We start from the raw sequence: 12,050 nt of genomic DNA on the forward strand, positions 1-12,050 counted from the left end.
AAACACACTTGCGAGGGGTGGGGTGGGAGTGGGTGATCGTTAGATTCGTGTTTTTTTAATTAATCAATATTTTTTTTATTTTTCATTATTACTTCACATGAAGAAAAAAACATAAAAAGAAATCAGTTTTGTGCCATCGATTCCGATACCCCAAAAAGTTCCGATTTTACCAATTCCCTATTCTGATTTCGATTCCAGTTAATCGTCCCAACTGTAACATTGTACTTACCTGGCACAAGGTGTAGTATCTGTTCGGATGCTGGCTACACTCAAGCTAATTTGTACTTAGTGGAGAAACCTTTCTTTACAAAGACAAATGTATCTTTGCCGCCGCACCCCAGAGTATCCCTTTTGGGGGAGCTGGTTTTTCACTCCACATTCAAAAAAATTACCTTGTGTCACATTTTGCTCTGGCGGAGAAGCAAATTAATATATATATACATATATTGTACTTTGGGGTAATTGCGCCAAATCCGGGGGTAATTGCGCCAACTAAAAAACAGTGCTCTTTATATGAGAGAGAGAGAGAGAGAGAGAGAGAGAGAGAGAGAGAGAGAGAGAGAGAGAGAGAGAGAGAGAGAGAGAGACAGGCAGACAGGCAGAGAGAGAGAGAGAGAGAGAGAGAGAGAGAGAGCATTTTAGTTACCCCAAAGTACGGTATATATATATATATATATATATATATATATATATATATATATATATATATATATATATATATAATATTGTCATGTCGAAATTAGTAATATATCCAAAAATTATGAAAATGCATCGAGTACAACAATTCATCTTTAATAAAAAGAAAAGTCTATCTTTATGATCTGAAATAGTACGTTAGCCATTAAAGTGGAGAAAAGGGGAGATAAGTATTCCCCTGTGTTCGCAATCGTCAAGATGTTGACATTTAGGGTAAATGCAACTTCTCCCAATTTACCGTAAAAATTACTTTTAATCATAAATAATTTTCTACTCAATAAATTTTCGCCATGACAAGTAAGTACTGTTGTCTTTGCTTAACACCACATATAAAAAAATCGACCTGTTGACTCTATCTTAACAGTATATATATATATATATATATATATATATATATATATATATATATATATATATATATATATATATATATATATATATATACTAGCAAAAGTACCCGTCGTTAACTGGGTTCAAAAACAGCCTACAGAAAATGGACTCTGATTTATGAAAGTATGATAGGTTATGAAAAGGAAAGGTTGTAAAGAGATAGCTTCGAATTTGGGGGTATCAAAACCAAAGCAAAATATGATGAAAGTAAAAATAAAATAGATAAACCCCATAATTTATTATACCATACCTGTTCACACTGAAACACTTATCACAATATTCTGTGGATCTATATTAAAAAACCTTGTTAAACTTTGTGACATATTTCCATTCTATGGAGGTCAGGTGCGAACGAACACCCCATAATTTTATTATACCATATTTCTTCAAACTGAAACATAATTATCAAAGTATACTTACGCAGATAAATATGAAAAAGTCTTTATTAAAGTTTGTGCCTATTTCCATTCTATGCAGGCCATGCGCGAACGCAAACCCCACAATTATATTATACCATCCCGATTTAAGTTAAAACATACTTATCAAAGTAACTTTATTTCTGCATGTGTATGTGGTGTGTGTGTGTGTGTGTGTATGTGTGTGTGAGAAAGAGAGTTCCCTATGGACTCGGAAACGGCTGGACAGAGTTTTGTTTTTTGTAATTTCACACGAAGGTACTTGATGTGTCTGTGAGTGTTCTTATGTAGTTTTTTGTGTCGGAATGCATGCATTAAGTATCGAAAATCGATACCCGAAAAAATCTGATTAAAAAAGAAAGTCCGAATTTAACCAAAGTTAACACTTTTATGCAACCTAACATCACAAGTGCATTTTGGGAACTTTTATAACCGAACAAGCAGAAAGGCACAAACTATGAAATCAACTGTAGATTCTTATATAAGCCAAGAGCGCATTCGAAATCAATGTTTCACTTTAAAGCACGATTAAACCATGATATTTGACTTTTGTATGTGTAACTTTAATTCAAGTGATTATGTAAAAATATTTTCATAAAATAAAAAGAATTAATTATATAATGTTCAATTGAATTTTTCAAAATTCTTAATGCTGCAATATTTTAAGTTATAAATTTATTATATTTTTTACTAAAATATCTTGTCCTTTTTTTTTTCCAGTTTTAACAAATAGTCCTTTTACTTTTCCATGTTTAAGCTTAACCATATTATTTTTCATGCTCGCATTTTTTCTATTGTAATCTTAATTTTTTTTTAATTCCCTTTATAACATTATATAATATATTCTTAATGCTGCAATATTTTAAGTTATAAATGTATTATATTTTTTACTAGAATATCTTGTCTTTTGCTTTTCCGGTTGTAACAACTAGTCCTTTACTTTTCTAAGTTTAATCTTAATCATATTACTTTTCAATATCGCATTTTTTTCTATGTAATCCATGATTTTCCAGGCTTTGCTTTGAAATAATATTTTTTTGTTGTATTCAATATCATACGCATTGTCAACTATACATAAAAATATCAACTACTTACATTGACTAAAAAATCAAATAAAAGACGTAATTAAGTAAATAAACAGAAAGAAGAGACAAAAAAAAAAGAGAAGCAGAATTAACGGCCTAAGCGAAATATTATCAGCACGGCAAAAAGGAGAAACAGAATTAACGGGTGACGTACTCAGCGAAGGATTGTCAGCCCTATCACGGCAAAAAACATCACTTTCGTTAACTTTCTCTATACAACCTAAATAAAATGTTATGCAAGCGACATTCCCGCTATGACTTATGAAGGTTTCGACGACGAAAAACTTGACATGGTAACCAACAGCCAATCAGAATAAATCATCTCTAAAACGTTAATGTGGAAAACGTTGCCAGGGTAACTAACAGCCAATCAGAAGAAACCATTTCTCACGTTCCTTATTCTTAAGACTTTTGAACACTAGTAATTTTACTATAACTTTTGTTTTAATGAACGAAAATTGAAAACGTAGCTTAGAAATTGACATATGAACTGTAAAACTTGTTTACAATTTGGTCACAAAATGAGTGAGTAGCAAAGCTTTGAAATTATATATATATATATATGTATATATATATGTATATCTATATGTATATCTATGTATATATATGTATATATATTAGTGTCTGCGTATATATTAATATATACTTTAGTGTCTATATATACACACATACATATGTAGTGTAAATATATACCACATATATACATATGTATGCATATATATACATATATACACATATACACACATATATATATACACATATATACACATATACATATATATACGCATATATATATGTATATGTGTATATATGCGTATATATATGTGTGTATATATGTATATATATGCATATATAAATGTATGTATATATATGTATATGTATATATATATGTGCAATACATAGACACTATATATATATACATATATATATATATATATATATATATATATATATATATATATATATATATATATAGAGAGAGAGAGAGAGAGAGAGAGAGAGAGAGAGAGAAGGGGACATTTGGGTTAATTATTTACTTATTTATAATCTCTTACATTCTGAAAATTGTATATACATATGTGTGTGTGTGTGTGTGTGTGTGTGTGCGCGCGTGTTTATATATATATATATGTATGTATAGAGAGAGAGAGAGAGAGAGAGAGAGAGAGAGAGAGAGCGAGAGAGAGAGGGACATTTGGGTTAATTATTTACTTATTTATAATCTCTTACATTCTGAAAATTGTATATACATATATGTGTGTGTGTGTGCGTGTTTATATATATATATGTATGTAGAGAGAGAGAGAGAGAGAGAGAGAGAGAGAGAGAGAGAGAGAGAGAGAGAGAGGGGGGACATTTGGGTTAATTATTTACTTAAAACGTTACACAGTTTGTATACAATAATCGTAATGGGTCATAAAATATTTCTCATGAATAATTTTTTTTACAGGAAAACGTTTTTATATGAATTAAAAAACACATCACGCTCAATGAATGCCCATATAATAATTCTCCAAGTTCTAAATACCAATTTTGATCAGTTGGTCGTTTATTACCTTTCAAAAGGTAGCCATTGTTTCGTATTGCGACTGATAAGTATGTTTTTTCTTCATATTTATTTACGTACTCATTAGATGTTTACCTTAAAAATATTTTTAAAAATAACAGTAATTTGGACAACTTACATATTATGCAACGGACTTTTTTCTCGATGCGAAGATTATGATATATAAATATATACATACTAGCAGTTCAGCCCGGCTTTGCTCGAGCCCTATGTACTGTTCATAATTTATGTCCATATATATATATATATATATATATATATATATATATATATATATATATATATATATAATAAGAATTACAGTTAAGTTTACCAAAATAATCCCAGATGGCAAAACTAAAGTAAATTATAAATATTAAAGAATTTATATTTACAAAGTAATTTCAACCAGATGTAAAAGCTCGATAAAACCAATGACAATAAAATCCAAAGGTGCAGAATCCAAGAAACTTAGTTAAATTTCCATTCGCACAAGTAAAATCCTAGGGAATCGCGTAATTGGAAGATGATCCAAAGTAATCCAAAAGGCATAAATCCGTGGAGTAATTCACAAATATGTACAAGGAAAAGGGAAAGAACTCCAATATATTATTAAAAGGAAGATAAAATGTGCGTAAAAAAAGGAATGGAAGAAATATACAGCTCGACTGTCGAGGCATAAGGATGAATTAAGGAAAATGAGTGAAGAAGAAGAAGGGAGGAAAAAAGTTGAATGGTGATTGGAATAAATTTAAAATAGAAAAACCAATGTCAAAATAACCCAGACAAGATGACGTTAAAGGCGCCAAAATTTTAAGCAAAAAAGAGGTCAACTGAAATGTACAAGTTATTATTTAAGAATTAAATTATCAGCAGGAGCTTTTGAAGGAAGCCAAATGAAATAAGAAATATAAAATAAATACATATACATGTAAATAGATACATTATGATTGCAACGTCTTGTCAGACAAGTGCCACTCCCTCAGACACTTAAAGTCCATGAGCCCAAAAATGAGTTCCATCGTCACAGGACAATTTTAATAGACAAATGCCTGAGGGAGTATCTATACACAAATTATGTTATAAAGTCATAGCTTTGTACGACAGCTAAGTCTCTCTCTCGGTTCAAAATGTTGAGATCCAGCAACAAGCAAGAGTAAGATAGCCAGCAACAAGTTAAACTGCAGACCAGCTTAATGTGGGTACTGGTCTCCCACTTTATGGTTTTTGAAATCAGAGATTTGCTTCTCCTAGAAAGGTTGCCTTCACCACGGCTTAGGGGATCCCTCTCCACCCCAGCACACATATACATACACACAAACACACATGATGCTAGTTGGCTGTTGACCCTGAAAAAGGGTTTATTCGCCCTTGGGAAGGTCTTGTTTTTACTCCTCCAGGGAGACTAGCCACCCTCCTCACCAAACAAGTCGTGTGGGGGAACCAGTTTAGTCGCCGGTGACCCGACCATGAGGCATGTAGTACTGGGTTACATGGTACCAGTAGCATATGACATGACCTGACATACATACATACATACATACATATGCCTTCATACAATTACACACACACACACACACACACACACATATATATATATATATATATACAACAAGCACACACACATACATACATATAAATAAATAGATGTATAAATAAATAAATAAATAAATAAATAAAAAGTTAAAAAAAAAGAACGAATCATAAAGGGGAGAGAAATGCCGGTATCTGCAAATTCCGGATAAAGCAAGTAAATATGTAAGTAAAGTATGTATGTATGTAAACAAGTATGTAAGTAAATGCATATAGTAAAGTATAAGTAAACATACATGCAGAATATAAATGTTTAGGTAGATTGATATATGTGGCAGATAGGAATATTTAAACGCTAAAACGAAAATTGCAGATGAAAAACCGGCCAAACAAGGTAGAAATAAAGAATTACAATAAAAAAAAAATTATAAAGCTATAAAATATTTAGACAGTATGTAGAAAAAGCGATAATGTTATAGAAAAGAATATATATATCTGAAATGTTAAATTAATGACTACGTAATTTCAAATTTACCATAATTAAATTTGGACTTATGTTTGCAGAAAGAGATCAGTTCGTTTTTAGAGTTCATTATATTGCTACTTTGAGGGGAAGTAATTATAGTTATAGCTTCGGTTGTGCAGAGGCGACATGACTTAGAGCCTGGAGTATAAGACTTAACCTTTTTTTTAGGATAGTTCATTGGATTGAGAAAGGGGTATTGTTAGAATTACATTTTTTATTAAAGTGGTTAGAGAAGTTCATTGGTTATTATTAGAATTTTGGTTGTTAAAAGAAGAAATGTGGTTTGATATTCTGTTCTTAATTAATGTTGAAGTAGCGCCGATACATGCATGTACTTTATTAAAAGCTCGAGGTCTGAAATTAATATTCATTTGCTGATTTGTATGAGTTAAATAATTTGAATTTTGTTAATTGTGTTAAACAAAGAGCGGGACAATGATTGTACGAGGACTGTTTCGGAGGGGATAATGAGTGTTGTTAGTGTTAGGATAGCTCTTATGAGAAATATTATTATTCTCATTATTATTATTATTATTATTATTATTATTATTATTATTATTATTATTACTATTATTATTATTATTGTTATTGCTAGCTGTATGATTATAGATGGAGGGCTGCTCGTGTGGTATATTGAGATGGAGGATGTGAAGAGAGATAACTAGAAGACAAAATATTAGTGTCTTTTATCGGAGGATTTCGTGGGAGCTCTGTATTTGTGCATGAATATATAACATCTTTATGGATGCGATCATTATTGGGTGGGCAAAGATGTTTATTATTACAATTACAGTTAGTTTTTGGTTTAATTGGGAAAGGGATTTTTTGGACTGATTTAATTTTTTTATTATGAGATGTTAAGATTCTTTGTGCTAAATTAGGCATAGTTGAATAAGAAATCCTTATCGAGTTTTTATTGAAAATAGAACTATATCTGTGTGGGTATTTGAAAGAGTTTTGTACAATGTTGAAGAATTCCTTAGGTTTATTAGTTTTGGCATTTACGCTAAATGGAGGATTAAACCAAATATTTTTCTTTCTCCTGGTGCAACTGGGAAGGTTAGAGGTGTTACGATTATTATGTTGGTTTGGATTATATATGTAGACTGGTTCATTGCAATTGATAGCGGCAGATCTTGTTTTTTTAACTGTTTTCTTGCGAGTAATCTTGTGTGTGATTACAGATTTAAGGCGCCCAGCAGGAGGAGCATAATGGTTGTATTTAATCTTTTCATTGTACCCTGAGTTCCTTAAGGCATTATTGAAGAAAGTAGCATTTTGATTAATTTTGATTAAAAGTTTTTTTATCGGCAGAAAGAGTAGAAATTCTTCTAGAGACTGATGGTACTATAGATTTTATAATTGAGTTGGGGTGGTTAGAAGATTTATGGACGTATTTGTGAGAGGGGCTATAAGTCTCGGTGTTAAGATTAACTGTAATGTCTAGAAAATTTGAAGTTTTTTTGTTCGGTTCGCTAATTATAGAAAGGCCAAAGTTATGTAATTTTTTAATTGTTTTGTTGTACTCTCTTGGCCTGGCTATTGTAGTGAAAAGGGCATTACTTACATAGTTACTTACTTACTTACATATTTAGTTGCTTTATCCGGAATTTGCAGATACCGGCCTTTCTCTTCCCTTTTAATTTAAAAAGAAAACTTTTTATTTATTTATTCATCTATTTATTTATATGTATGTATGTGTGTGGGTGTGTTTGTTGTGTGTATATATATATATATATATATATATATATATATATATATATATATATATATATGTGTGTGTGTGTGTGTGCGTGTGTGTGTAATCGTATGTATTTGTATATGTATGTATGTAATTACATGTGTATGTATTTATTTTATATTTCTTCTTATTTGATTTGGTTTCCTTCAAAAGCTCCTGCTGATAATTTAATTCTTAAATAATAACTTGTACATTTCAGTTGACCTCTTTTTTGCTTAAAATTTTGGCGCCTTTAACGTTATCTTGTCTGGGTTATTTTGACATTGGTTTTTCTATTTTAAATTTATTCCAATCACCATTCAACTTTTTTTCCTCCCATCTTCTTCACTCATTTTCCTTAATTCAGCCTTGTGCCTCGACAGTCGAGCTGTATATTTCTTCCATTCCTTTTTTTACGCACATTTTATCTTTCTTTTAATAATATATTGGAGTTCTTTCACTTTTCCTTGTACATATTTGTGAATTACTCCACGGATTTATGCCTTTTGGATTACTTTGGATCATCTTCCAATTACGCGATTCCCTAGGATTTTACTTGTGCGAATGGAAATTTAACTAAGTTTCTTGGATTCTGCATCTTTGGATTTTACCGTTATTGGATATTTTACCCTTCACCAGACTATCCATTCCCGTGAAATCACTTTTTTATTCACCATATTCCCTCTGCTTCACTTTTTGTTATCAAGTAAGATCTATGACTTACTTGTAGTTTCATTTAATACTTTTGCAAGCAAAATCCGATCTCGCATTTTGCTAAATCCTACCCTCTGATGAGAAGGAAAGTATTTCTTCGAAACTCCGTGGATTAAGGACTATCGACTTATTTAGTGTTTCCTTTTTAAAATTAATATGTTTTTAATTCTTTTTCAAAGTGTTTTTAACATGTTTTATTAACTACTTGTTCTTATATATATATATATATATATATATATATATATATATATATATATATATATATATATATATTAAAATGTTTGACTCATGTCCTGGTAACCTGCATATAAAATTTCAAGTGTTTACACCCAAACTGTGCAAATGAGTTTGGTAGAGTCCACGAAGGTCAACTCTTTCAACTTTGACCTCTTGCCAGCCAAATTTTCGTCCAAAAATTTATTAAAAAGCTTGCCACAGGTCTGAATACCCTTTATGTAAAATTTCAAATGCTTAGACTCCAAATTGTCTGAATAGTTTGCTAGAGACCGCAAAGGTAAAATCTTTTGAACATTGACCACTTGGAAGCCAAAATTTCGGCCAGCAACCGATACAAATGCTTGCCCTATGTCTGAATACACTTTATGCAAAATTTCAAATGCTTAGACCAGAAGTTGGCTGAGTAATTTGGTAGAGACTGCAGAGGTAAATTAAAAAAAAAAACATTGACCCCAATTTTGATACCTTAACGTTCATTGTATTTGGCTCAAATCAAATTAAAAAGCTTGATCCATGTCCAAGTTGGCTACATCTAAAATTGCAAGTATTTAGACCCAAAACGGAGTAGTTTGGTAGAGTTTTCGAAGGTCAAATCGTTGAAATTTAACCCCTTTCCCGCCACATTTCTGGCCGAAAACCGCTTAAAAAGATTTTTCAATCTCAATGCCCCTTATGTCAAATTTCGAGTCCGTAGACTGAAAATTGACAGAGTAGTTTGCTAGGGAAATGTACACGCATAGACATACACACACAGACAATTTCACTTTTACAGATCTATAGGTTTATACATATGTATACATAGTATCTATCTATCTATCTATCTATCCACCCATATTTTTTAAAAATATTTATAATAGACATTGTTTTGTATTGCGACTGACAAGCCTGAAAATTTATGTCTTTTCTGCATATTTAGTCACGTACTCATTAGATGTTTACCTTAAAAAACTTAGGAAAAAAACACCAATTTGGATGACTTTCCTGTTCATGCAACCGACTTTTTCTCGTTACGAAGATTATGATGTATAAATATATATATGAATATACATATAACTATATATATATATATATATATATATATATATATATATATATATATATATATATATATATGATGAGAAATATGGAAATAGTATTCCGACAAAATAGAGAAATAAAAAGGAGCAAACCGTATTATGCGTTCATCAACGTTTCGTCTTTATTTCCAGAAGAAGTCTCGAAATAAAGACAAAACGTTGATGAACACATAATACGGTTTGTACCATTTTATGTCTCTCTCTCTCTCTCTCTCTCTCTCTATATATATATATATATATATATGTATATATATATATGTATATAGTATGTATGTATATATGTATGCATGTATGTATGTATGTATGCATACATGTATGTATGTATGTATGTATGCATGTATGTATGTATGTATGCATGCATGCATGCACGTATGTATGTATATATGTATGCATGTATGTATGCATGTATGTATGCATGTAAGTATGTATGTATGTATGTATGCATGCATGTATGTATGTATGTATGTATCTATCTATATATCTATCTATGTCTATATATATATATATATATATATATATATATATATATATATATGTATATGTATATATATATACCATATATATATTTTTTAATTTTTATCATTTTTATCCCCATACAATCTTACGCAATCTTCAGTGTATAAAAGATACATACTCAGTTACCCGAGGTCACTATCAAGTACCATTGGAAAGAAGAGGGTTTATATATTTAGATGTCGATATGTGAAGAGAGTGAAGCCAATACTTTCGAAAAGACAGATCGATTGAATATGCAGCAAACATGTGAATCATGCATGAGAAGTTTTATTGCAACACAAGCCGAAAGGCCGGGTATATAAATCAACAGTAGCTTCGTTGATATGACAGAGGCAACTTTGAAATGAATGGTTCTGTTTAAAGCACAGTTGCACTATGATACTTGACCTTTTCATTTTTAACTTAAGTTCAAGCCATTATCACTGCACAAGCAGTGTGTCTCGGCATATAAAATCAACAGCAGGTTCTTTGATATGACAGGGGCGCGCTCGAAATGAATGTTTCTATGTAGAACACAATTGAAGCATGATTTTGCACTTGAAACGGCAATTACAGCCATTATGTATAAACTTTTTTTTTTTTTAATAAAATCAACATGAGGTTCTTTACAGTGCAATGTAGACTACACTGTATTGGGGACCAAGTCACTGCGGAGAAGCATGTGAACGCTTCCTCCAGGTGGACCGCGATGGGGCCCTCAGCTAGAGCAGGCTATTAATTGGTTTGATTGAAAAATGGGCGATTTGCCGATTTCGATGATAATAAAAATATTGGAGTGTGAAATGTTCGTTGATCATCATTCACTCCCGGGCAACGTCGGGTCACCATATATATATATATATATATATATATATATATATATATATATATATATATATATATATATTTGTTTCATTCCTCCCTTCGCCTCCATTTTTTAATTGTGTACATTGTTTTATTTTAATCGCTGCCGACGTAATCTCTTGACAAGGGTCGGACGAAAGGTACCTCGAGGTTCGTTTTTTTTTTTTTTTAAATTTATTTTAATCGAATAGTCCTTTGAATTGATTTTTGGTGTCTATTTTTTTTTCTCCCTGCATCGATCTTCCACAAAATTCTAATGCCTCCACTTATCCTTTTTAAAGTTTTAATAAAATTTTGTATCACTAAAAACCTTTATATATATATATATATATATATATATATATATATATATATATATATATATATATATATATATATATATATATATATATATAGGCAGCATTTCCTCATTTAGACAAATATTATTGAATAGCACGGAATTATTCTGTTTTACAATTTTCCTTTTTATCTTCACCAATCTCCGAATAGTCCTTTTTGTGTTTTTCTCGAAATTATATATGTTGGATCCATAATCGCGAGCGCTTTCGACAGAAGTACTTCTATCATCCACAGGCATATTGTAGAAATAAATGTAGGGATTGTTTTTTAATTTACTTATGTATACGTTTTTTCCTAGTCACGTGGTAATTTGTTACAATATGCTTGTGGATGATAGAAGTACTTCTGTCGAAAGCGCTCGCGATTATGGATCTAACATATACAATTTCGAGAGAACACAAAAAGGACTATTC

General features: G+C 30.8%; 1 protein-coding gene across 9 annotated transcripts in view; it reads left to right on the forward strand.

Annotated features, from left to right (window-relative positions):
• LOC145268612 (uncharacterized) overlaps nucleotides 1–12,050 on the forward strand; it is a 746,770-nt gene that overhangs the window by 1,332 nt on the left and 733,388 nt on the right. The window lies entirely within an intron of this gene.

Source organism: Euprymna scolopes, chromosome 44 (genome assembly GCF_053919585.1).
Source record: "Euprymna scolopes isolate OS-2025 chromosome 44, ASM5391958v1, whole genome shotgun sequence".
Classification (NCBI taxonomy): domain Eukaryota; kingdom Metazoa; phylum Mollusca; class Cephalopoda; order Sepiida; family Sepiolidae; genus Euprymna; species Euprymna scolopes.